General features: G+C 38.1%; 1 protein-coding gene and 1 long non-coding RNA gene across 5 annotated transcripts in view; one reads left to right on the forward strand and one right to left on the reverse strand.

Moving 5' to 3' along the window:
- The window catches only part of SDK1 (sidekick cell adhesion molecule 1), a 358,271-nt gene that overhangs the window by 13,560 nt on the left and 323,053 nt on the right, over window positions 1–21,658 (forward strand). The window lies entirely within an intron of this gene.
- On the reverse strand, window positions 8,337–15,830 carry LOC148214807 (uncharacterized). Its single transcript, XR_015797411.1, has 3 exons — window positions 15,769–15,830; window positions 9,870–15,616; window positions 8,337–8,721 (listed from the first exon to the last, which is right to left on the reverse strand). It is a non-coding gene; the product is annotated as an uncharacterized LOC148214807 (long non-coding RNA).

Genomic DNA, 21,658 nt, shown 5'->3' on the forward strand with positions numbered 1-21,658 from the left:
GGCTCTCTGGTTTCTGTATTAAAGTTCCCAAAGGGCTCTGGAGTGATGCTGTATGGGAGTACTCTGGGTCCCTTGGCTGCCATTCTAAGCTTGCTGGCATGGACAGAAGGTGTTCGCCAGGGGAGCCGAGATGGCAGGTGGCCAAGGGTCCCCCGCCCCTGCACATCAAGACGCATAATTGGAGATTGCTTTTGTCTAATCCCAGGCATTGGTACTCAGTACAGCTTGGGCTCTAGCACTTTTAATCAGCCCGTGGAATTGGCAACTCTGGTACACTGGTTAATTGGAAGGAGTACAATTCACATCTATGTTGAAACGGATTAAAAATAAATATTTAGTTTATAGTTTAAAGTTTCCTTTAGTTTGTTTTAATGTCTGTTTCCTAGAGATGTAAGAGTTTTTAACCATGCTTTCACTTTTAGACCACTATTGGTGCTGTTTCTTACCTGAGACTGTGTGCGTGGATGTGTGTGTATCTACCTATCTATCTCTACACACACACACACACAAGGGCTGTGTAGCTCTAGGGGTTTGAAGGCAGAAAGGCACGTGGAACACGCTGGGGCATGAACATAGCAGGGATTGTTTGGTTTAAGGAGCTGCAGGTGGGTCCCCTAGAAAGACCTTTTTGCCTTTGCATCTGAAGCACTGCATAATGGAGTGGCAATTGATTATTTTATTTATTATGTATGCATTCAGGGCAGCATACATAGCATCCCCTCTTCCACTTTTCCACGAAGCAATAACCCTCCAAGGTAGGTTGTGCTGCAAGAGACTGACTGACCCATTGCAGAGGCTGGATTTGAAGCTTTGGTACCTTTGTTCCCAGTCCAGCACCTTACCAATTAGGCCGCACCAGTGTAATTTCTAAATTTAAGGAATTTTCTGTTTATTGATCCATGAACATAAATAATGTATGAGGGAGAGCAGGGAATGGATTGAAGTCTGCTTAGCTAGAGCGCAAAAATATTAATTTGAGAGTCCCATTTACAAAACAATCATGTTCATTCGCAAATATTTGCTAATTTAACAAAGAGATCTAATTGCCATTGGACCTTGTTTTATTTTACCTAACTGCGGTTAGAATGAATTGTTGCATGCAAATAATTTTTGGAATACATGTCAATTCAGAGAATAAAAATCATTTTTCAAAATTAGACATTTTAGTGTTTTTTTCCTCAGCTAGATACAAGGAGAATAAAGCCTACACAATCAAGATTTACTCTAAGATGTTGCTATTGTGGCAAACTGTGGACTGTTATGGGCCATATTCTGTATACACCCTGAACCACAAACTGGCCAACCATAGTTTTATCCCAGCATGCTGGGTGAACCTAGCCACTGTATTTAGTATATGGTTCAGCGAGTTGTGCATAAGACTGGGTAAATAGAGAAAACCACCGTTCTATTAACCAAGTACACCTGTTTGCAAACCCAGCTGCTGAATTAGGTCTATATCTTAAATGACATGTCTGCAGAAGCTGTTTCTTTGTTTAAGAAAGGCCAACAGAGAAAAAGGACGGGGATGTTATTCACTAATTTGTGCTGCAACTCCAGCTTTTAACAATTAATCTAATTTTTCTTGCTTAGGCATATAAGCAGTAAAACAGCTTGTGAATGCTTAGATGGCAAGGAAAAAAAAAAAAAAGATGACAGGGTGGAAGGGGAGGGAACTATTTTTGCTAATACTACTAACAGTGTTTTCAGTTCTTCCTCCCAGGAGCTTGGGGAATTTACAAGATTTTCCTGCTGCGAATCCTCACAACACATTCATGAGCTATGTGAGGATGAAAGAAAGTGATTGGCCAATATCACCCTAAACTTCATGGCTGAGTCCAACTTTCATTTCATAGAGTGTCACAGGTTAAACCATTGTCTGCATGATTCTGATTTTGTAGGTTCAGACACGCCCGGCATCTGAATGTCTATTCCAAGGTCTTAATTGCTACCTGCCAAATGTTAGCCTTGACTGCTGTTTCCTTTACTGTTGATAGGTGATGTGTAAATCCAATCATTATGGTTTGTAATATGTGTTCATGAATTTGCATATTGTGGAAACATAGCCACTGTGGTTTATTCCATTAATAATGCTTATACTGCAGTACAATGAATGAATTCTGCTTTCTGGTCAGTAAGACTAATTCCTTGGACAAGATATCCTGCTAGGTATATATACATAATCTCTAGTTATAACAAGCATAATGTGACACAAATATTCTGTCGTTTTTAATCTGTCTGCCCCCTTCCATTTTATTAATGCAAAAGGTACTTAATTTTCAGTAATAGTAATATAGTAATATAATATAAAGGTTGCTAAGGACATCTTTGAAGTTAACTCTTCTACCAGTTGTCTGAAGAGAGCCATGACTCACTTGTACAATTCCCTAGCATTGCTACGTTGCCAGGATACTGGAAAGAATATAAACAATGTGGAATTACACATTAAATAATTGTTTCCATTGTTTTGCTTTAAAAAAAAAAGCAGGAAGCCAACAAGAAGGTGAAGTCCTATTACATTTTCCAGAATGAGTGTGCTGTCAGAGTCCTCAACTAGTAGGTTGTTTCCTCTTTGACGCATGAGAATAGTTAAGTCTTTAACTATTTGTTGTATGAGTGGTAATAACAAGTTCCACTAAAAAAATAATTGCTGAGTTGAAGTCAGCATGATAAACTTTTGGTAGGCTCAGATGTCTGCAAGATACGGTAAAAAAAAAGTTAAAATGATGTGATTGAAGCTGTGCCTGTTCTTTTTTATAAGAACTTTATTAAGTTTCAGCAAAGAGTAAAAAATAAGGAAACAGAAAAAAAGGATTGAAAAAAGGAGAGATCAGAAAAATTGTGTTGCACATAGAGAACAGACACAGCTTCAGTCACACTGTTGTGGCTCCCATCTTGTTAATTCTAAGAAACAGAAGCAAAAATGGCACATTGCATCTGCCATTTTTCTCATGTGAATTCTTAAACGGGAAGAATTCTGTACTTTGGTCAAAATAGAAAAATCTTCAACTTCATTTGTCACCAAATCCTTCAAAAGGAAGAAACTTTCTCCTGCAATTACACATTGCCTGGGCTAGGAAACTGTCCAGGTTTACTAAGTAAGGAACTAAACAAACTACAGAGCATAATTTTTACATCCTTGATTGTACAATCATTTTTTTTTAAATAACCAATTGCATTAGGGCTTCAGCAGCTATTGCATCTCTTAGTAATCATGCACTTAACAGTTAGCAATTAAGTGTCTATCAGAACCTTATCTGCTAAAAATGTTGATGTCTTAGCAGTGTCATAGCAACAGCTGAACGGACTGTGTATTTACACACCTGGTGTTAATTATACATTTTTACATTCACAGCATCAATAATACAGACCTCCCATTGGAACAAAATTGTTTTTCCTCTGAAATCAGGGTTCAGCCATACGCCTTGCCCTCGGGCCTGATGAAGCGATCTTCCAAAGCCTCTCCTGCAGCTACTGGAGCTCTGCCACCAACGTTTCGCACTGCTGCTGGGTTGCAAGTTTTTGTTTTTTGCACAAATGCTTGGCCCATGCCAGATTGCAGTGTGCAGTTTTCAGGCAGAAGCAGCAGAGGCCGTGGAGGGGTGGCATTTCCCCTGCCCCACAGCTCCACATATACCATAGGCCAGTGTTGTCCAAACTTGGCCACTTTAAGATGAGTGGACTTCAACTCCCAGAATTCCCCAGCCAGCCTTGCTGGCTGGGGAATTCTGGGAGTTGAAGTTCACTCATCTTAAAATGGCCAAGTTTGGACAACACTGCCATAGGCAGTCCTTTGCTATAAAAAAAAAAAAAAGTCATTGCAAAGTGCTGGATTGTTTATTTGACTCCTGTAGCAAAAATCAGTGTTTATACAGCTGCTGTTGAGATTGGGATGTTTTTTTCTGAAATAGCCAGGCCAGTAGACCCTCTTTTGTGTCTAGGTGAGAACTTGGTTTAAGTTTTAGGCTTAATGTGTTTGTATGACCTGTTTAACCTGTCAAGAACTTGAACGTGGTTTAGTCGGCCAACCCAATTTTCTGGGTTTACACAGCCCATTGAATTGTAGACATGGGCTGAGGTCACACATCAGCCTAAAATGTGGTTGTCTAGTTTATGATTCAGTGCATTGTGTGAATGCAACCTTATAGTTGGGAGGTTAAAGGAGAAAGGATCTGGAGATGATTTTGCTGCCTATGCACGAAATACAGCTAGAGAGAATCAGTGATATAACCGGTCCAATAAAATAAAAGTATAAACCAAGAAAAACTGATTAGCATTGAAAGGCATAGAATAAGGGGAGATATTTAGAATTAAGGAGCTTCTTGGCCCTGTTGCTTTGTTAGTCTCTCTTTTTTGAATAATCTTGCCAGTTGCTCCCTAAAAAAAAAACAAAAAACCACCATTACCAGAAGTTATGAGTGCCTCTATGAGCCATATGTATATCAAGAAGCCAGAAGCCATTTAGCACAATCACATTTGGCTGGTGAGTAGATAAATTCTCTCAATTTGTCTTCTGAGAATGATTTGCAGGAGCGAAGCGTGCAAAGCCCTCACTCAAATAAAAAGGAAATATTCTTTTTTCAGAGGTTACTTTCTGCAGCTGGTGGAACAATGCCTACAGCTGACTAGTTACACTGTGCGGAAGAAAAGTAGTGAACGGTCTCTTTTGTACGAATCCGGTAGAGGGAGTCTGGATTCAGTGAGGAAGCAGGAGGCAGGTTGCAACTCCCTTGTAGACTCATAAAAGGCTGTACTCCTGTATGGAAACAGGCTCCTAATAACTCACTCAGCTATGCATCTAAGGACCACACTCTGGTCCTGTAAATTACTGTAAAGATGACTGTAAATAACCTTTCTGGCTTATATGAAAACTCTTTTTTTCTATTTTCCCCACGGAATAAACATTGAAAGACAACACTTAATGAAACTTTAGGTGGTAGTTTATGTTCGTTGTGTTTTCCTAATTGTTCTCACAGTGCCTTCAAAATATTGATTTCATATTATTAATTTAGATTAAAGCACAATAAGTAGCTAAATATTTCGGACAAATCAAGTAGATGAGTATAGCTGTTAAACCCCTTAATCTACAAACCTGCAGCTCTTTCAGAAATTAGATTAGTTTTAATACTTCTTCTCGATTTGCCAAATGTTGTTTTTAATTTAAGTAAGTTAAGACTATATAACTGATTTAAGACTCTCTCTACATTTTCATACAGTTTAAAGTGATTTTTGTTAATAAAAGTAACGAAGTGAATGGTGCCTTTTCTAAGTAAATGGCCATTCTAATTACATGTGTATATGATTTTATTGTTCCAATAATATACTGTTGTGCATACCTAAGTAGAAGAAATAGCATTAGAATCAGCACTGAAATTTTTGACAAAGTGAATTCTACCATTTTACTGAATTTCCTTGCTGCCAATGTCTTTAGTAAAACATTGTAAGAATTCTGCTTCAAGTTAAAATTAGTAATATCCACAAGGTCAGCCCTTACGGTCAATTCAGTTTAAGCTGATTAACTTTTTAAAGACAACAGTAAAAAGAGGTTTCAGCATCTGAATTAATATTGATTATATCTGATGGCCTTTATAGTCATCAATGCAACAAATAAGCTCTCATATTCAGATTTCTTCATGTTCTAGTTGGTTCCTCAAGAATTAGGATATGCAGATCCATCTTTAATAAAGAATTTTCAATTTTAATTATTCCCCAGAATAATCCAGGCTTCAAATGATCTTCTCAGTTTCATGTTGTAGTTACATTGGTGATGGGTACATCATTGGAAGACCTGAAAGACCAGGTTGGGAACAGATCGTCATGGAGAAAATCTATCTATGTGGTCACTATGTGTCAACAACAACTTTATGGCATGTGATCGATTGCATACAACATTTCTTGGGGCAATACATTTTAGTCTTGTCAATATGAAGAGTTCTCAGAAGGTTTTCTCTGCAGTATCAGATAGAGGTCTGTGCCTCTCTGTTCCAGAATGGAAGCAAACTGGAAAGCTTCACATCATGTATGAGCTATGAGTTTGCATTAATGCCCCAGTGAACATATACAAAGGGTTTGCTTTCCATTAACACTGATAATGGTCAAATATTTGACTAGAATTTTGGAGTAAAAGGAGCTCAGTTCCAGTGATAGGATCCTTCCACCTCCTCTTTCTTGATCAATATGTCTGTTAAAAAAAAATCAACTGACAGTCTGTACAAGCAGAAGAAAGTATGACTTTACATGCAATGACTTATTAGGCTATCTGACTTCCTAAAAGCTGAGACAACTTGATGGAAAATGTAAGGTACCCCGCTATCCTATATTTAGCAGAAGTGCTTTTCTAATTATTGATGGCAAAAGATTAGACATCCCAGAGATATTCATCTGTGCATACTAGAAATAATGGTTCTGGACTCAGAAGAAGGAATCTGTATTATACTTGGCTGCAGGGGTAAATCTTAACATACGTTTAACTGATGTGATTTCTATGTTTGAAAAAGCATTTTTTAGTAAAAAATTCATGCTGATATAATTCCGTATTTGCTAGTGACAGGATTATTTAGCTCATAAATCCTTTACAAAGATGAAAGGCTTGGCTGTTGATTGCAAGAATTATAGGAAATCATCAAAGTAATTACTGATTTGTTGGGGCAGTCTTTTGACAAAAAAATGTTACAATCATGCAGGCTTTGTTTCCAAATGAGCATTGTATGTGTCTTGGAAGTGGTGTGCTTCAGTGTAAAAACATATTTACTTATTAATTTTCAGGATAGGAGGTCCTACTGTGGGTACATGAGACTCTCTTGTGAAAACTCCCATCTGTGTGATGGGAGAAATAGGTTTTTATTTATTTCTATTCATTTAATACTATTCATTTCTTTCTATTCATTCCTTTACTTTCCCTCTCCCATCCATATTAATGCATTATGTTGCATATTAACTGTTTTAATATGGCTGTTTTATTACTGTTTTTAACTTGATTGTAAAGATGCATTGAAATATTTTATGGGACACGTAGGAAGGTTGATTGCACCATAAAGTAGTTGTGTTATTTGACATCTTGGAGAAGTGCTCCTGAAAGACTCGGGATTTAAATGTTTTTGAGCAAGATTTAAGTTGTTGTATATTTAAGCTAATTAAATAAATACCATGCAAAAATATGTAAATTAAAAAAGCACCTTGCTGTTAAGACATTCAGTGAATTTTATCTTCAGGCTGTTAAACCATCATTAGTAACCAAGTTGGGAGCTATTTTACTATAGAGTTTTGCACTGTTTGCATTAGAAGCGACATTATCTTTTAGAGAATAGCCTGCCCACAGATACAGACCTTACGAATGCCATTTATAATTAAAACATGTTAAAATACATTTCACAGTTATTGATAGTGAAAATGAGCATCTTCTCTTAACCTGTTCCAGCCGAGAATTAGGAAGCACCTTGGACTGGATAGAATTGTGTGGAATGAAAACACCCTGGCCAAAGTTCAGGCAAATTGGGGGATTTGTTTTTATTATTTTCTAAAGCGCCCCCCCCCCCCAGTAGGTGATTTGAAAGCTGTACAGTTTTAAAGCAATTAAATAAAATGAGGCCCAGCGGCCCAGAAAAACAGACACGCAAAGAAATAGCAAGTTAAATATTCTAACGTTAGAGCTTCAAACCAGCTGTTCTCGAAGACGGCGTTGACGCCCAATAACAGAGCCGGAAGGCTGATCGATTCTAAGAGGAATCACACTGGGGATCTTTCCATGCCAGTGGTGAACCATATCATTCCTACAAAAACGTATGACTGATTCTCCTTGAATCCTTTTATAGTTATGCTTTTCTTTTTGACAGGTCCCAGGCTTCAGGTTTCTCATAAAAATGATTGGTCATCCAGCAGTTATCAAATCTCTTATCCCAAACGTAAAATGTATGCTTCTGTGAATAAGATGCTCAGTTGAATTTTTTAGCAGGGAAGTCGTCATTGCATTGCTCATAAGGGTAAAGTACCAAACAAGCTATAAACCATGTTGTAGTATACTTCCCAAAATTAGGTTCTTTATAGATTTTTGTCTTTTATAGTGATGTTCAGCCAGTGTCTACTGACATGAGTATGCAGAAGCAGACAAAATGTATTGTATGTGTCACCTTCTGTTCTGCGGGGACATGTTCTCTGAAGTCCTGGCTAACTTGTGAGCTCTTCTTTATCCCCAGATTAGAATGCAAGCGCATTTCTCTTATTAGATTTAACCAGCATGTAATTTTACATTTGTGCTGATGTTAATTTTAGAAAATAGCTAGTTTCACACATGATGCTGTGGCCTAGAATTAAATAATTTAGTCTGTTCAACAGTTTGGGGAGGTATTTATTTAATCAATTTTAATGCCATCTCCATTGCAGGAGTGGGCAGTTTGCATGATAACAGGATTAAAAATAATTACAATACAATAATAAAAACAAATAGCAATATCTCACAGTATATTGGGGGAAGAACAAAACAAGGCCCGCAACAATTGTAATAAGGATCCAGGGAGTGAGCTTGGAAGAGCTTTCCACAAATGGTGCCTCTTGGCATGTCCTCTGCTCTGTTGGTTGCAGTTTCTGGTCTTTGGAAAACGGATCTAAGAGCAGCAGGAGAGGGAAGCAGGAGAGGCTTCCAGCGTTGGGCTTCTTGCTCTTTAATCATAACTCTCTCTCACTAACCTTCAAAGAGACAACCTGCCCCAGGGTCCAGGCAATAACTTCCTAAATCATGATTGCAAAGGGAAAGGAAAAAGAATTAACTGGCAAATGGAACCTTTGGAGGGTGGAGGAAAAAAAAAAAAAGATCTCAGTGTTAGGTGTTATTTTGTGTCAATTTGAATCCATCAAGAGTTATTGCTAGCCAAGTATGAAGTGCCAGTGTAGACCAAGCAAACTTAAACACAGATATTTATTTATGCAACAGCTGCAGGAGCAATCGAAACTAAATCTGCACTTGGGCATTGTAAATTCAGATGAAATGTATCACTCTAGTTATATTCTGCCCATAGTATATTTTAATTTTCCTTGATGTCTTTCATGCTATTTAGAATTTTCTCACTATTAAGAGGGAGTTCTAAAAATACGCAGTATTGATCCTAGTTGGTTTACATTAATCATAGCGACAGAACTTAGATTAGATCTGTATCACATTGTATTGAACTGATTTGAAAATACCAGGAAGAAGCTATTAGGCAAGATAGTAATTGGGCAAACTGATAGATAGAAGATGGGATCATATAAAAGATATAATCTATTACTGTGATCCCCCCCCCAGTAATTCTGGAAGTTGAGACCAGTGGGTAGAGCTCTTCATTTGTCAGACCTGTTCTTAGAAATACAGAAGAAAGGTTTGCATTATTTTTTCAGATTCGTTTGGTTAAAAAGGAATGAAGCTATGTAATCAAAAGCCATATTGTTATTGATGTCTGAATAGATTTAGATGGAGGAGGTTTTTAACCTATCATTTGCTCAAATATATCTTGTTCTAGGTAACTTAAAAATACTGATTTCCTCCCAAATAGTCACAATGATACATCCTCCCCAAACCTTTCTCTCCAGCTAATTATAGAAATTACTGTAGTCCTAAAAGGTTAATGGCTGCAGAGCACATCTGATGTAAAGAAAGGATTAAAATCTAGGACCGCTTGAATAATTTGCGCAACCAGAAAATTGTACTGGACAAATGAGAATGACCTAAAGAACAAATAGCAAAATGAGTTGGGTCTCGTTCACATTTAAGTTAGGCAGATTTCGTTTTACTTATACCTGGTAACCCCACTGGTTGATAAGATCTATCCCCAGTGCCAGTGTCACTGACTTTCAAGATCAGGGAACTAGACAAGTTGAGAGGAACAGGAAATTAGGATTACCTGTTGAGTAATCCTGCTGTCTGTCCATGCATCACTCCTAGCAAGGCGAGCCAGTGTGAGTTTTCTTTAAACAATATAGAGATATTCCACAGTTCATTTTTAAAATACATGCCTTGCCTTTGACACTTTTTGGTTCCGATTGCTTGAAGTATGTTGAATTTTGCAAATCGCAGCGTGACAGGAAATAAAATATATTGATGGTAGCATTTTTCAGCCATTCCGTATGTAGAAACAGAGGGAAGATTTTAAAGTTAATGCAGATGCTGCAGTGCGTGATCCTTGAATAATGTTATAGGCAAAATGCTTTTCGTGTAATAAAAATAATGCAGAAACCCTTTGTTGGAAGGTGGTATAACTCTTGTATCTACAGCTGAATGTTAAGGGGCCAGTGCAGTTTGCCAGCTTTCCAGGCTCTTGGCCCTGTTGGCTGGAGATTGTGCTATCCGGGAGTGGGGGGGGGGGGGGCGACAATTATGCACTTTTATGGAGGAGAAAGAGCAGACATAATACGAATGCGCTTGGAAGGTGTTTTCCTTGCATTTTGTAAACATCTCTGTGTAAACGTCTTTAGCCGTTTAAAAACCTTTTGGGGAACTAGTTCATTGGCAGTTTCATTAGTTTTCTTGCATTTCTTTTCATTCCCCCCCCCCCCCATTCCTGTCATGTCTCGCCTGAGTGACTGGAGATTCTAAATCATATTTGGTTGGGAGGGAAGAGCAGGAATTATTGAATACATTTTCATTTTCTTGATACCTTACAAATAAGATATGTCAATCGGGATCTCCAACCAGGACTATTCTTATTCTAAATATATCCCCCACCCATTTGGAAGGAATACCTGCATACCTGAAAGAAAACTCTTACCTCAAACGTGCATCTCATAAGAGTGGCAACCGGTAGCATAAAATACTGGTTGGGTTCCTGCAATCTGTTAAGTTATGATTTACGATTATGACTGGGTTCACCCAACCTGTTAAGCCCAAATCAAACCATGTTATAACATAGCATGATGGGTAAACCTGGCATATTCTGCTGTTGAGCATGATTTTTCTCTTCCTGGCTGAAAAGAAATTGGTTGTAACTATGCACAACACAGTGAGTCTTGGTACAAGCCAGAGACATTCTAAATCCTTCTCTCCTTCTTGGTCTTCATGGTGGTAGATCACAAGAACTACCATCTGTTTTGCTGTCTCATAATTCGTCCTCAAACAGTGAGGTTTTGTCAAGCTTTTTTTCATCTGAAATAGTAATTGAGTTATTAAGCTGCCAAATGGGTTAACCTCCCCCCCACCTTAGTATGCCACCAAACCCAAAACCAGCCCCAATCCATAATAGACCTTAATTTTTCCACAATGTGTTTTCAGTCTGATTTATTAAAACCAAGAACAGTTACTAATACTAAATTTAATTTATTAAAAAGAACTAAAAGTTCAGAATCTTACAGTGGGCGCTATTTTACTCTGATTGGAGATTTGATAAAGTCTCTTTATTATCAAAACTAGATAGGCTAATGTACATTTTTTATATGATTAAGGACTTTTCTTCTGGCTTATATCACTTAATGATTTATAACAGAAACATCCATATTTGTGTTTCATTCTAACAGGATGTCAGATTGATAAATCCTTGGTGTTCATTAACTTCATGTTGTAATGAAGCATCTAATATAATGTAGGTGATTGTCATTCATAGCCCTATGTAATGTTTGGCTTTTTATCCAACTGTGCATGAATAGTACAATTAAACATTTGGTATACCCCTCATTTAGAAAAACTGGTCTTTTAGGGACCTCTGATTGAACAAATTTCTAATTTTCCATTCAAAAGGTTTGCTGGCAAGCAAGATCTTTTATTTGTCCTTCATGGAAAATAAAGAAGGCCTAATGTTAATTTGCTTTTTTTCTAATAGTAGATGCAATTACTCCCAAATATGTAAAATTAACAAACACAGTATAACGAGGGACAAGGGCATTCATGTTAAATGGACATAAAAAGTAGGTTTTGCAGAATGAGTTATTTTAATTTGCTCTGCCATAGCAGAAGTGGACCAGGACTGGATGTTTGTTTTTGGAAACTAAGTTGCCATCTGACAGCATATTTTTCTCAACCAGGTTTCGTACGAAACCCGATTTCCTGCTGCTGCTATTTATTTTTTGTTCCATTCAGTTTATATCCCACCTTTCTACTCAAAGCAGCTTAATGCATTTCAAAAAATCCCAAAAGTTAAAAGAATACAAAGATGCGAAAGGATTTTTAAAAAGATTCTGTAAACCCTGAGGAAAAGGAGTAGGCTCAGCCTTTGAAGGACCACACAGCAGAGCACCCTCTCATGCAGCCTAGATCAGCAAGCCTCCAGCAGCAGAGGCACCCTTAAACGCCACCTTTGGGGGCTCCTAACAGGTTTGTAATGGGAGAACAACTCTCTCAAATTATCGGATCTTGGGCTAGTTTGGATTTCAAAGTTCATAATGCCAGCACATTAGTTTGTTCTGGTTAATCAGTGCCATTCGCTCGTTACAGGCATTACGTGATCCCTATAGATTGCAACGGTTAGTTGCTTATTTGTTGCATTTTGGAACAATTGCAACTTCTGGATGTTCTTTGAGAGCCCAAAGAGTAAAGGAGTGGTATATGGAAGGCACAGGTCCTGGGTGTCCGTAGTGTACAATTAAAAAAATCAAGATAGCGATCATGACATTGTGATTAAAGCTCTGCCTGTGTTGTATGTGCATTGTACATAAAAGCAGGGCTTTGATCACATGGTCATGGCCACCATCTTCACTCTTTTAACCACATCCTGTGGACACCTTTCTAGTCATTCGCTGTGTAAACAATAGATGGTTTCTGATATGTCTCTGTTCTGTTTTTAAAATAGAGCTCTTTCTACCCAAACTCTAACTAGGTCTCAATTCAGGTTTTTGTTGTCAAATTTTCTGTAGAAAAATCTGCATTCTCCTTAGAAGTTCCTGAAAAATCTTACAATATTCAGAGGCTACTGGCGTCTTGTTTTTTTATCTTTCCAATCTTAGACTGCCAACCTATGCACAGTTGGGGAGCAAATTCCATCAAACTTAGATTTCTGAATAAAGCTGTATCAGACTGGGCTGTTAGTTTGTGGATACCTGTTGTAAAAGATGAATTTTAAATAGTTTAATGCTTGTCAAGATGTATATTTTTAAGAAAGTCTCCATAATGCAAAACTAGATATTACATATGAATGGATTGTATTCAATCTATTGTAGATCTCTAGCTTGTTGATCTAGTGCCAACACAGATGGTATTTAACAGATAAGCTATGTGCTTTAAAGAAAAAATGTTATACTAATAAGCTGGGAAACAGAAGCACAGTGTATACTTCTAAACTCAACTTATCAGGCGCAAGTGAAATTCCTTGCACCAGATGGAACTGAATCGATAAAAATCTTAAAGTAATTATATAGGACGTGCAAACAGCTGACAACTTTAAGTGAAATGCTCAAGATTTATGTAATGAATATTCATTTAAGCTTATAGTTTAGTGAGAACAGTCTTAACAAGTGCTTAATTTTGAAGCTCCCAGTTGCTTTTTAACCCTATTGTGATATCCCAGTTTCTTGCTTGTCTTTCTTCTGTGCTGGTAGTCATGGAACAAATCTCCCCAAATCTTCCATCTCCTGAAAGGCACTTATTGTTGTGCAAACTCTACATTTTGTAGATTTGATACTATTAATTTATTTAATGCTTTCCAGCTGTCACCCAACCATTTTTGCCTTTCTGGTGTTATGTTCTGGAACAGGGAAGTGGAACATGTTACTGAGGATATAATTTATTTAAAATGCAGATGGCATTCATGGTAGCCCTCAGTTACAACTCATGGAAAAACGAGATTTTTTTGCACTTTCCTTGACAGTCCCTTATTGACCTTAATACTCCCAATTACCTACTCTAAGTTTGCTAGCTTTACTTCTTTTTAATTTATATCTCCTCTTTTCTGTGTCTTTGAATAAAAAATAATAAATTATAGTTAGCAAGTCCCCTGAAGAACTAAAACATAATCATTCCAGCCATTGAATATGCCAAAAGTATAGCTGTAATAATGTGCCATTTGCACCGAAGAGGAAAATCAGTTTAAATCAGCCACTGTGAGCTTTAGCAGTGTTTTCAGAAATCCTGAAGATTGAGTCTGAAAGCGACTTTGCTGGACAAGAGTCCTTCATAAAAAAGAACCCAGCAGCTGGATGTGCCACAACAAATACAATGTAGTGTATGGTGTGAACTTTTCATGACAGATCAGTAGCCATTCAGAAGTGTATTATTAGGAAGACAAGCTTCTCTGCTATGGCCATAGGTTCTTTAGTTAAGCCATTTGAAGCCAAGTGTTGCTTCACAGATGAAGAAAAGGCTCCTTTGGTGCTGCATTTGCTCCAAGAACAGTGTCCACCTGCACCGTTCAGACCCCTATTTCCATCAGACAAAGCAAACGAACAAAACCCCCTTGCTTTGGCATATACTAGAAATGTTGAAATAGACACCAATAAAAAGTAACAGCATCTTCCACGGCCTTGGGGCTATCATGCTGAACATGATACAGATTCTTCTTTTGACACGGAGACAAATTAATTCGGGCAAAGAAGTTAAATATAGATAACATTTCCAGGAAAAGGTACTTGGAAGCTTGAGAGTACTTAGAAGTGGATTTAAGATACCAACCTAAGCTGGTGTGCTAAATCGATGCCTCCTATTATAGTGAGCCCATTCTCTTCCAAGCGATCCCATCGACAGTTCAGCCCCTTCAGTGGCACTCTCTCCTCATCCCTCAGTATCAACAAAGAAAACAGTTGATTGTCCATTGCAGCGTGGAATATTGTAGATAATATTTTGAAGAAGAAATGGAAGTACTACTCACCCCATCCTAACCCTCTTGTTACTCAAGCATTGCTCTGCCAGTTGCAGAAACCAACTGTAAGGGCTAAAAGGAGGTGATGGGAATTTTAAGATAAAATGAAGAACCTTGCTGTGTGCATGGGGTTCTTCCTCTCTTTTTTTTTAGAGCTGCCCCTTGTTAATTTTATGTAAAAAGGGGGAAATATGTTGTCCCTTGAGAACAAAACTTGAGAAAAATCATGGAAAAAGACACGCATGGCCCCATTATTTCAAAAGCAACATGCTTGCTTTTACTGCATGGAACTGAGTAGTTTCCATCCTGCGTTTTTGAAAACATAATTAAAATTCTTAGCAAAGTGATCGTTGCAGGTCACTTCTTGTCAGTGATGACATTGTGGTCACAGTCCCTAGGTGAAAGTAAACCAATGCGCAGTTAAAAACCCCGGGGGAATGGGTTGGAGTGCTGGGGAATCTAGATTTGACTGGCAATTTCCACTCTTCTTCTCAGTGCTACCAAATTTAACCTAGAAAACATATGCCTGTAACCAGAGGCTGTAGCTGTCCCCTCATCAGGAGGGGTGGGGGAATTCCCTGTACTTCCCTGACAGCTCCAAAGCTTTAGACTTCTTTCCCTTGACCCTTCTTGTCCTCACCGATCATATCTGAAGAATTTTCTCCTGTGCTGACTACTCTCTGTCCAGATTCTTACAATGGAATGGAATCCGTCATCAGACTTCAGCTCCTGTGCCTCAATGCTGCAGACGAAGCTAGAAATGAGGAGAAATGTTCTGGTACAATGAGGCTATTCTTAACAGACGGGGTATGGAGGAAGATGTCGCCCATTCCTTCCTAATCAGCAACTCAGTGGGAGCCATCGGAATGCTCCTAAAAGACAAAGATAATGTTGATGTTAGAAAAGAACTCCCTCCTGACCTCCACTTCCAGATACACCCTATTGCTCAGAAGATAATTTGAACACAGCCACAGACAAAAACAAAAGATATTTTAACATGGAATATCCCAACTCTGTTCCTCACCTTCCAGTTCAATTTCATTATAAACTTCTTAAGTTATAAATGTGACTTGATGCAGAGTTCCTGGGAATATTGTCTGGCAGAAAACAAAGGTCAGACTTTTGGCTGGGTTGTATGCAACAATCCCTGGACTGTGGCCAGTGAAAATAAACAAGCTGTTCATCAGTAGAGAGATATTTCTTTTGTTCCTTCAGGTTCTAGGTCTCAGTGCCCCCTTAATGTTGCCCTCAGTCAACAAGTTTCTCAACATTTTTATATTTAAGGATGGTTTCACTTCCTTGGACCGGTCTCAGTAATTACTGTATGGGGGGGAGAACCCTACTCCCATCCATAGCTGCAGGTCCTCCTATAAACTTAAAAATGCTATTAACTGTAGGCTTTAGCTGGAGGCAGTAAACAGTGTTGTCTTTTAATTGTGCTGATTCATCAGGAACCAAGCAATTTTAGGTTTATTGATGTTTTTAGAGGCTAAATTTAAGGAACGTGATTTTTTTTGGTATAAAAAAAAATGGACCATTAAAATCGAAAATCAAATGCAGTGTACCAATGATGCTTTATGCTTGAATACACAAGGATACCAACACAAAATTCTTAGAAACACCTCCTTTCACTATTTCTGTACATAGAGCAACGTCTACTTTAATATTAATGGTGTGATGTAGTTTTTTTTTTTAAACAATCTGACTTAGGTAGTTCAGAAACTTAAGCCCAATCATAAATGGCATGTCCTCCTGGTGGCACTCTTTGGAAAGTGTGGGTAATCTGCTGATTAATCTGTCTGATAGCCAGAAGTCAGTTAAAAATAGTCAGAACTTTATATAGAAGGGGGGGGGGAAAGATACAGAACAGTAGAATGTAATCTATTACATAGTAAATATTAGTTGTTCAGTGTTTATCTTTTCAACATAATTAATAAGGTGATACTTGACATTACTCTCATATATTGGCATTTCTCAGGCCTCTTTGCTTCTGAGGTTCATACTGAGAATATACTTAAGTGAAGTCATACAAGTCTTTTGGACTGTGTGCGACTGCTAAATGCATCTGGGTGGCAAACCTGGAAGTGTAACGCAGTAATGTCAGATAAACTCCTAGGAATGCATGATAGTTTCAGCATAATTCCAATTGTGAATTGTTGAAGAAATGATGGATGAGTTTTATAATACCTGGTTTGGCAGGGGAGTGTAAGCAGCACCCTTGGTAGGACTAGATTCATGTCAGTTACACTCTGGTGGCATGGTCTGAATACCATTGCTGTAGTCACCAGATTGGACCTGGTCAATGCCTTTCTGGAAAGCCTATGTATGTGACCTTTCATTCCACAACAGAGGAAAGTTGAAACATAAATAAGTCTTGGGGAATGTCTACTTGAGGAGGAATGACTTTTGAATCTTCTGTGAGGAAAAATCTCGAGCACATGCTGTCCCAGCTTCCCTGAGGAAAGATCAGGAATGTCTATTTAGCCTAAAAGTGTGATTTGGGGGGAGAGGTTTAGCATATTATGTGAATTTACCCATTATGGTTTAGCATTATTTGTAAATTCTTCTCATATGCCTTGGTGAACCAAGCTTGGTGGAGAAACGTCAGCTTAGTACTGTGTGTGAATAAGGCAGAGGTAGACTGCTTTTCAGCCTCCCTCTAAGTTAACAGAAAAGTGGTGGTGGGGATGACAGTCCTCTGGCTTTCTAGAATAAATGCAGCAGAAAAAGCAAAACACTGGGAAATGCCTGCATTTTGCTTCCATAGAAGATGCCTCCTTCCCTCACAACTGGGATCTGAACTTCCCTTGGTTTCAAAAATAATTCCTGTGCAAAGCTCTTGGGTGCATCAAGCTTGTTTGGCCCTTGGGGTCATGGTGTAACGTTGGCCTCCGGCTTCCTTCTGAAAAACATTGTGATGTAGATGTTTGCAAAGAAGCTTCCTAGCCAATACATAAATTGGCCATTGCCATTAGAACCATTTATTTAAAGTAAGATCATAGCGATTGCTCTGAATATAAATCTAGCTCTAGGTATACAGTTTTGAAAGTCTGTATAGATGATGTTCTTACATTCATGCTTTCTGAATTAAATTTATTTGCTTTCCATTAGAAGCATCTAACCAAATTATGGATCCTAAATTTTTAGCAGTTTTTCATGATGATTTAGCATATTAGTTTCTAGAAGTTGAATATTGTACTGTTTTGCTGTTAACATGTTCTATTGCGTGGAACCAAAAGAAAAGAAAATCTAATTCCTCACTTCAAAAAGAACTCTGCCATCCATTGCAAATAATAATAGAGGTAGATGGTATTCTATTTTTTTCTGGCAAATCATTTCATTGTTAATACTTCTGCAGTTTGTAACTCTGAGCTTATTGTTACTGTTTTTAAATATTAATTTCTACATAATGCCAGATAAAACCTTCACAGCTTGAGGAGTTTCATACTACAATTTGTCTGTTGACTCTAGGGATCCGAATTGGAGCACAGTTCAGAGTCTGAATTCTATTTTGTTTTCCTTCTTTTTAACATCAAAATCCAAGCTGATTATCCAGGAATGTGTTCCAATAAAAGAAAGATTAGTTTCATCTTAGAGATTTTACTTTTAGTTGGAGAAGGTGTGATCGTTTTTTTGAAATGAAAGAACTCTGGCTATCATGTTTTGTTACAACTAAAGATAGTTCCTAAGGTGACAGCTGGTGACAGACATAATAACACTCCCAACTTTAAAGTTATCATTTTAACTTTGTATAGCTCTTGCTTTTGAAAAGTGACAAAGCTCTGGCTCTCTCTTTGATGTAACTTTCAAGAGGAACCTTGATTGTGACCCATGGTTTCAAAGTTAAAGATAAATCAGTACGCAGCAAATGCACACAAACTTTTATTTTGCTTTCTGCAAACTTGCCAAGTTACATTGTCCTGCCATTTAGCAGGTGAAGAATCTACTATTGTGAATAGGAATGCTTAGTTCTTACTAAGCAGGCAGGAATTTCAAAGCCTGTTTTTTTAGGAAAAATATGCCTGAGCAGGATTCTTAATGGAATGGAAGGGTTTTATACGTTTGTCAAGAGAACTGAATGTACCTATTCTCTTCTGCTGTATAAATGTCTGAGAAATCTGATTGTTTAATGTTATGGTAAAGGTGTGTACATTTTCTTAGCAAAGGTTGAGCCGCCAAATCTTTTGTCGGGCTGGCATTTTCACTAGGCAGAACGAGTGGATTATCTCAGACTGTGTTCCACACGTTCCTCCATTGCAGGACCAAGCTATGAATATCACACAACCTGTCTTCAGCCCTTAAAAAAGCTTGCCATCTTACAGCTGCAGAGAAGAATCTTGTCTTCCTGTTAGCTGTGAAATAAATTTCAGTTACCAATCTAGTTGGCTTTGCTACAAAGCATGATGAAGGATTCCATTTTGTGTTTTGTCTCAGTCCTATCTTGGGCAGTTGGAATTCTGAACAGGAGCCACAAGTTTTCATAATTGTCCTGATTAACAATAGCAACGATGTTTTTGATTCTCAAACTTGCTGCATGTAGTAACTTGGTGGATGGGGAACAATCTATAATTGGGACGGATTTTGAAGCAGGAGAACCATTTTTGCTGGACATGAATACAGGAAATGGTATCATTTAGTTAACCTGTCATTTTCAGTGTATATTTGTCAAGTTATTCATGTCTGTTACAATAAACATCTCCTTTGTTTCTGTATATTTTCTTACGTTGGTTCTACATCTAAAGATGAGATCCTGTCTGTAGCCATAACACTTCTCAGTGCTGTCCATATTCATTTTTCAGTTTCAAGAACTGTGGTCCTACTTTTGAAGACCAACAGAACCTACTTGCTTTACAGGGGATTGTTCTAAGAACTGTGTATATAACCTGAGGGCTGGGGCCTGAGTTTTCTTTCCCAGTGCAGCATAAATAGGTATGTACCTCATAGTATTTTCCCTTATATTTCTCCCTTTCAAATTGCAGACAAAATCCATATATATTAGATAAAGGTGTACATACATCTGTTTTGGATTCTGGTATTTTGTAGTTTGCCTGAGGACACAACTGATTATGCCTGAGTTTATATAACTAGCACTGCAGCATTAGATAGAGAATCTGAAATCTTGGTTCTTTGGTGGCTTAGCCTAGCCAAAGAATAGCATTGGTTACAGTGCCACCAGAAGCATTGGACTGTATGGTCCTATAACAAAAGTACATCTTTTTTTTTTTTTAACATGGCCTGCACACAGCTAAGTTTCGCTCTTGTGTCTCTGGTGGGATTAAAAGTCCTGTAGAACGCTATGTAAGGGAATTCCATGCGAAGAGCAGGCTTCAGCTATTTATAAGAATACCAGAATCACTTCCAAGGAATCATCAGAGATCTTGTAGGTGCTCTGGATTCTGTGAATGCTTGTTTTTTTTTTTTCAGTTGAATAAGAATGTATGCTATTATGAACATAAGGAGTTAAGTGAAAATGATTCGTTGATATTTATTTTCCGATACAGAAGTATAAGTTGCAGATAAACTAGGCATTTTAATGTCTTCCTGGTGAGTGCACCTGAAACCCTAATAACAATTATGCTTTGTGGATTTATTGAAGATAATGAATGTCATCACCTTGCTCTAGATATCCAGTTACTTGTTTTATACATTACCTAAATCATCAGATGACTAAAATAGTAAAAAGCTTATATAAAACCAATAGTTCCCCAAAGGTCCTAGAGACCAAGGTGCTAAAATATTTATCTGTGTCTTTAAAATTACCAATTAAATAGGAACGTTGAATCTAGGGAATATTTGTTCAGGATTTCTTTTAACATGACAACTTTGTTCTGAAAAGGTCTCTGTTGTGAAAAAGAACTGCACAATTGCAAAAGTCAGTTGAGGTTGGAGTTAAATGATTTATTAACAATGTATTTAAAAAACTGCAGAAAATTGTGAGCAATAGACTTGAAATATTCAGTCTATTATGCTTACTGTGAATGGCTTTAGAGCTTTTGGGAGAAATGTACTGCTTACTGCACAGGACTACAAAGGGTCATCTGTCCAGGGGATTCTGTAATGGTGTGTGGGAAAGACCTTGGGAGACTGGGCAAAGAGAGGCTGCCAAGGGACTGGTCAGGTAAGAGACAGCATAGTCCGCAGCTGGGTACTGGGCGGGGCAAGAGGCTCAGAAGGGACCCTTCCTAGTTTCTCGGGCTGTCATGGAAATGGGCGTGGTGGGGAGAATTGTACTTTCAGACTTGCAAAATTGATGTCAGCCTTACCAGGTAGACCAGACGGGAAACACAACCAGATGAGATAACTCTATTTCATTGTAAAGTTACATTAACAGAACCACGCAAGTCTGCAAGTACAATTCTCCCCCTTCTCTGGTTTCCTTGACAGCCCAAGAAGCTAGGGAAGTTCCCTTCTGAGCCTCTTGCCTGGTCTGCTATCCATATGTGGGCTGTGCTGCCTCTTATCTGACTGTTCCCTTGGCAGCGCCTCTTTGCCCAGCCTCCTGAGATCTTTCCCACATACCATTACAGATTCATTGCTAGGCCATACCACCGAACATCAGTTGGGGAGGGAAGGGAATGGATCTGAGATTGTTGCTATGCTCCTGCAGGTCTTCACTGTTTGCCAATCTCTTTCAAAAGCAAAACGTCAAGTGCTATCAAATCAGCAGAAATTTAATATGAGAGCTGAACTACCCTTTCAAGTGATTGTGTATTAAAAGCAGTGGGTAGATTGCTGTACTTCTGCCATACAGGTAGACCCTTTCCACCGCATGTAGCATAACTTGTTCTTATAACCATCTAGGGAGCAATCACCAGTCTGAAGTCTGGGTAGGTGAGGAATGGGAGAGTAATTTTTGAAAAATCCCCAAACTATATTTAATCCTGGAAACAATCCCAGAGTTTTAATAGAATGGA

The sequence above is a fragment of the Python bivittatus genome, unplaced genomic scaffold (assembly GCF_059951505.1).
Source record: "Python bivittatus isolate LINGU-HERP-01145 unplaced genomic scaffold, Pbiv_v1 ctg000560_np1212, whole genome shotgun sequence".
NCBI classification, from domain to species: Eukaryota; Metazoa; Chordata; class Lepidosauria; order Squamata; family Pythonidae; genus Python; species Python bivittatus.